The sequence below is a fragment of the Lycorma delicatula genome, chromosome 1, assembly GCF_047948215.1.
Source record: "Lycorma delicatula isolate Av1 chromosome 1, ASM4794821v1, whole genome shotgun sequence".
NCBI classification, from domain to species: domain Eukaryota; kingdom Metazoa; phylum Arthropoda; class Insecta; order Hemiptera; family Fulgoridae; genus Lycorma; species Lycorma delicatula.
Window position 1 is genome coordinate 34,261,737 of NC_134455.1, and position 7,077 is coordinate 34,268,813.

Genomic DNA, 7,077 nt, shown 5'->3' on the forward strand with positions numbered 1-7,077 from the left:
CACAGCTAGAACACCGGAGCGGCCTTGTCAACCGCAGAGGGCTGAATGAACATTCAAAGTTTAAAGATTTCTGTGCCCAAGACGAAGTTTATGCTTCTCAAGCATAACCTTTGTGATAATTGTTATCACCACTGTCATACAGACGTAACTCCATATTAAATATAAAGGATATGTAATCATGCGAGTTAGAGTTCATAAGTACCTAGGTGTTTTGTTTGATGAAAAGTTGCTGTATATGAACCACATTCATATATAGACGGACGCCGTCTCAGTGATGCACAAACTAGGAGATTTGCTCGGAAAGACTATGGGTTGTCGAGCCGTCAAATGTACATGGTGTACCGAGGTGTCTTCGAAGGCATGACCTCTTATGCACCATTTGGGCGCATAGTTTGGATATGAACAGAACCCTTCTTCAAAATTTAAGGAGTGCCCAGTGCAGAGCCTTAATTGTATGCACTGGTATTTTTAAAACAATCTCCTACGTGGCTACTACCGTACTGAGAAAGTATCTCCCAATCGATTTAGTGTTGGAACAGCCATGTGGAGATTGCGAAGAGGCCGTGAGGGCTAGTTATTTAGGATGGGGTTTTGAGCCTGCTGCACTGCTGTGGGAAGCTAACCTAGAGATATATATCTGTATATAGCTGACCATCAACCAATGAAGGCTCCAAACGCTTTAATATTGTGGACAGGTACTTACTGGCATTCAGCGACCTAGGTGTGGCAGCGAATTGCTGTCTAGATGAAATAAATTTTAATTGATGTCATTGGATGTCATATATATTTTTGATGGATTGCGTCTACCCATTTTAGCAATATATGACAAGGGAGCAGTTGGGACATATAAGCTATGGCACCACTCACGCTGTCAGGTAAGCTGTGGGAGCTATGTTAGGATACTGGTCACTAAACTGTTCGAGGCTCAATTGCTATTTGTGGCACAGACATTTACTCTTATGCTTCAGGGCGACCAAATGGGGTGGTGGCGGGAGAAATGCCAAGCAAACCAAATCTTCACGCCGAGTACGGAAAACACAAACATTCCACTGAATAATATTTGTACCCATAAAAAATACTGTTTCTTGTTGTAACCTTGGCATGCAGATTACTTATCAAATAAATCCGGGCTTTTCTTTTTTGATTTTATAACCTTTAGCAAGTGCTTTGCTTCTTTAGGCACTTCATCCGCCACCATATCCTCGTAGAGACCTCGAGATGGTGGAGGGTTCTTGGAATCTTGGGAGGGTGGAGATGCCATGCTAGTCTATAATGTTTTAATAAAGCACTAGCAATCTCTCTAGAATAAGTTACCTTCTTGCCAGTACACAGTGCTCCAATAGCAGATGTGAGGAATTTCATTTGGTTTGTTAAGTATCAACCAATTTGGTAATTTCTATACTTGATGAGTATTCTTTCTCTTTCAGTATGTTATTTGAGAAAGCCTGTACAGAATTAATACCAGGTTGTGTAAGATTACTCATACTGACGGATTTTCTGTACCCCGACGTGCCACAGTAAAGAAAACTTTCTAATCACTGTAGATCTTCAATATAGCTTTTTCTTTCTTATAACTGTGACATTCCCCAGATCTTGTTGACTGTGAATCTTTACACTTTGTACATTTTTTTTCTTTACCGCATGCGATATCATCATGTCTTGTACGGCCGCAATGAGCCCAAACCTTTTCTTTTGCAATCAGTTTTGGTATGACCAAAACCCTGACATTGGAAGCAGCATCTGGGGTTTGGTATATGTGGTCACGCATGGACAAAAAGGTAATCAACTTTTATTCGGTCAGAAACGGTTTGACTGGAAAAAGTCAGAACTAGTGACGATGTTGGTACATCAACACCATTCTCTCTTTTTATCAATCTTTGCACAAACATGACTGACTGCGTTGATAACTCTTCCATAATTACAGGTAATTAAGGAATTACAGGGTCAATGTCAGCCAAGTCATGGAAAAGATCACTCCTTTGTCCAAAGTCTGAACTCCACTGTCGAAGTTTCTGACACTGCTCTTCAGTTCAGACTTCTGGGCGCCACTCCTAAGTTTCTTTATTGATCACAAAATCACAGACTGATACAATGTATTTATTAATCAGGAAGGGAGAAACCTTAGCAAAGGTTCTCAAACCTTCCTCATTGTACTTAACCACAAGAAACCTTATGCGTGAATATTTGCCACACTCCGTAACGTTTCTTGTTTCTTTCTTATCACTGAATATATCTTCGACTGAGAATGTTGGTCGAAGTCTCTTTAAACCCCCATTTTTGTTGGTTTTTCAAGTGGATCAACAACCACTGAAAGTACTGGCCGCTTAGACGAGTACTAAGCCGTTTAACAGACTACTCCAGCAGAGTGCACGTGCACTGGAGCTAGGATAGCAAAAATTTGGGTTCAATCTTGTGCTCAGAATACAAAGCTGTATGTATAGGCTAGGGCCGTGGAGACACCAACTCTTAAAGTCTTAAAGAGTAAGACTCCCCACTGGGGCTAAAGATGAAAAAGACAGGAGGAAAAGAATAAGAAATAAGCTAGGGAGCTTATTTCTTAAAAGTATAGGGATACTTTTCAACCAAGATCCCTCTGACTATCAATTATTTCAATTACTATCTTCAAATGAAGATAGAAAATATGATATGAAAAACAAGAATAGATATGAAAAACAAGATATATTGCACCTGAATCTTAAATTCCAGTGCTCAAAAGGAAATTTAATGGATAGTAGGCCTTCTTCAATGCTTTCAACTATGCCTGCTAATAATAAAGACAAAAATAAAAATTAAACAACTCCTTGCCAAAAAACTACTACAATTACTATTAAAATAGGGAACCTAAGAAACATAACAAAAAAAGAGGGTAAGAAAAAATCAGGCAGTAGAGGAAAAGAAAAAACCGTCTATTCCTTGACAAAGTACCTCATTATACAAAAAAAAATAATCATCATTATTTCAGAAAAGTAAAGAAGAACTGAAGGAGGAAATAATGGGATTTGACTTAGCATATTCATTTTTGTACTGATGAAACATGAGAAAAATTTGAACAAGAATGAAAGTTATTTTTCATGGAAAAATCATAATAGTTTTCAGAATATTACAGATCTAGATGTAAAGAAATTTTGCATACTTATGTTCTTGAATTACTAAGTATTTACAAATATTGGAGTGAAATCTTGACAATTCCACTGTTAGAGAATGTATGAGAGTGAACCTCTTTGAACTCATCAGTTAAAGTTTGTGTTTGAATTACAATGAAAAAGCAATCCTTGGAAACCCTGACTAAAATTGTTTGCAAAATTAAGGTCAATTAAAATGGCATTAAAGATAAATTTGAGGTCGGCATCTACAGAAGAAAGGGTTTGAATTGATGGAAACGTTTAAGGTACTAAAGCAAAATATTATCTGAAACAATACTTGATTAAAAACAAAAATCTAACAAATTGTATGTTCCAAGTGGAGTTAATGGGTTTGCTTATGGTTTAGCTGTGTACTGAGCAGGAAAATAACACATCTGCATGACTTCAAGACAGCCTAACTAAGGGTGGAATGAAATGTATTGTGTGACTCACTTGTGTCATTCCCAACTAGATCAATTATAGAGTGTACCTTTATAATTTTTACACTAGTATTCATTGAAATATTGACAATGTTAATATATGGTATGTACTGCAAAAAGATAAAACCTGCTGGCAGTACCAAAAACCCATTCACCAAATTTTTACTCTTTATAACAAAAGTTGAATGGTACAATAGAAAGAAATAATTGTTAAAACAGTAGATTGTTCTTAGGTTGCAAGTGAATACAATAAACATATGAGAAAGGTGGATAAGATCAATTCTATTTGAAGATATAAAGATTAAAATGAGAACAAAAAAGGTACCTGCAACTACCTTATCACTTTGTGGATATTACTCTTCGAAAGTGTTCATTACTTTATGTGAGAGTAGCTAAAGCAAAAGCGGAAAATATCGTTAGGTGACTTATAAGAGGCAATAGATGGCAATGGTCTTTTGTAAAATGGTTGTTAAAGAAACACCAAAATCAGGAAGGTCAAGCTCTGAGCTTAATGCAGTCTTGAGTGGAAAAAGATGTGAAGATCGAATATTTCCACAATTTCACCAAAAAGAAATGAGGAAAGATGAAATTGGATAATGTCCCGTGTGAACTATAACTCGTCAGTGATGCAAAATATAAAACTGTAATAGCAAGCCTTTTGCGGTTTATGAGAAATGTAAACTAAATTTCTGTTTTAACAAAAACAAAAATTGCTAACATAATGTTTGTTGCATGAAAGCTTAAGTTAATTTTGTTGATATGTGTTAAATCTTGTTAGATTTTTTTAAAAGTATTTGTGGTTTTTTTTACTTTTTATTTATAATAAACAATGAAATGTTCAGACTAATATTCAATTTATTTTTTTTTTCATTTTAAAACATATGTAATAAAATTTTACGTTACACTTCATGATGTATCATACAAGGCACAATCCAAAAATCAAAATTCACATTAAACATTTTGTGCCATATATGCTACAACAGAAAATCAACAATTAGAAACATATAATTTTGTTGCTATTTTTCCAATAATAAGAACAACTATATCTGTAAAACATTTCTTTTCTCATTCAAAATAAATATTCATGCAATGTAGGATTATACTATAATTACAGTTAAAGAAAACAGGAAACTTCTTTAGTTATAATGAACATTATTAGTTGTGGTCCATCTGATGCTAATCTATCCACAGAAATTTCCATCAGTGATCATTAAATAGCTTTCACCTCTGTTTCTTAGCAGACATCTTTCTTCTTCTAATATACACTGTTACACTAATACTATCTGGATCTCAGGAATCTGAAACCAAATCTTACACTTTTCACTACAACCAAAAAGTCTTCTTTCTTCAACTATTAATCTTTTCTGCTGCTATTAATTTATTTTCTTTCTGACAAACCTGTTTCAAAAGATCAATTATTGGTTTATGATGACAAGAAAAAAGTTACAACAGAATCACTAGAGGAGCTTCCTGCAATAAATAAAAAGAATCATTGAAATCAGTCTATTTAGTTTTCAACATAAATAAACTAAATTGGCAAAAACATTCAAGGGCATTAAAAAATGACTAATTTCAATAATTAAAAGGTTTATGTAAATGATTTAAATTCTAATTACAACAACAAAACTAGATAAACATATACAATAACAAAACTAGATAGGGAATCTTGGAGAGCTGCATCAAACCAGTCAAATGACTGAAGACAAAAAAAAAAAAAAAAATTACAACAACAAATGTCTTTCTGTGTTTCTACAACAAATGTTCAAAATACTTCTGATTTGCAGCACAGCAGGGTTTACATTTCAAGTGATGCATGTTCAGAATTTATTGTACTGTACTTGTAGTATATGAGCAGTTTAAAAAATTACACATCTAGGTTTTGCTTGGGGTTTCAGGTTCATCAAGAATAAAATAGTCAGTGGAGGTAGATCTAGAGAACATACAGGCTGCATTATTTTTCTGCTACAACATATCCAATAACAACAATTTGTACCTGTGAGATAGTGATCTAATATGATATTTACTTAAGTTATTAATTGTTACTTAATGTTAAAAAAAGTCTCTATAATATGACCAAATTTATTTTTGTCGTATCTTTCTGTAATTAAAATGATTCAAAAGTTTATTATATAATACCACAACTGTGTATAAAGTTTCTTTGCATCACTGTTATAAAATTAAATAACATATGTTGTGGATAAGGTAATAATTTTTATTTGAAGTAATATTGCACATCTAAATTGAAAAAAGTACTTTTTCAACGGGTGTATTATAACTTTGAATTAGACAGTTGGTACCTATATCATAATAAAGAGGTACCTACCTATATTATAATAAGGTCATTATGAAACAGATTTTCATTATGATAAACTGTTCATCTAATCAAAAGCCTTCTGTTTTTCTGCTACTGACTAATCAGAAGTGGGTATTGTTTAAATGTATCAGAGGTTTATTAATCTGATTTTAAACCGCTTTAGAAAATAACTTGTGATTGATTCATAGTCAAAGCTCAACAAAAACTACTGAAGATAAATTGATGAAAATTTGTTTACACGTTCTTCTTACGGTGCACACTAAGAAAGGAGTTTTTGAAATTCCGAGTTTAAATGGTTAAAATGGAGAATCAATGAAATTTACTATTTTTTTTTTTCAATTTCTTGGTAACACAGAAGATATCAACCTGATATTTGGTGTGTGTAATATTCATGTAAATATCTAAAAATGAATTAATACATTTTTTTGGAATTTGGCCTTGAAAGGTGTGAAGAAAAAAAAATTTAACAATAATTGCAAATTTTCCCCATTTCCAACTATATAAAAGAGATATTCACTTGATCTGGGTTTGCAAATATTCTCAGATATACATCAAAAAACAATTTTCGGATTTTTTTAAATTTTATACTTAGAGGTAAAAAAATTCATCTTTTTGTACATTTTTGATTTTTTGAACAATACTTTTGAGATATGGTAACAATGTGATTGTAATTTATGTTTTTAATTCTGATTGTGTATTTTACGAGCGAAGTATATCCTGTAATGACCAAATTTTTTCTCTGAAGAAATTGCAATATACTGCAATGCACTTTTTATAAATTGAACAGGCTTTAATTTTTTTATAATTATTATTCTCACAGCATGAGTTTAATGAACACAGAAGAGTCCACGGGGTAGACCCCCTGACTGACTAAACATCACTTGATCGCGAGTAACTGAAACTAAAGTAACCACACAGGGCGGGCAAAGCCATGATGGGGATGCGATTTTAATTATAAATAATTCTGGCAAATATTTTTTTTTATGATTAAAAAATGTAGAATAGTATTGAACTTCAATTTTACTAGAACATAATGAACTCTTGTATCAACTCAGAAGTTATGTCATAGGTACATACAATGATATAACTTTTATCTGATTAAATGAATTATTGTAACTTTTAATAAACATTCAAATTAGATAATTATCTCATTGAATAAATAAATGCTGATAACCTGCATTCTTTGCCTTTTGATGGCCGA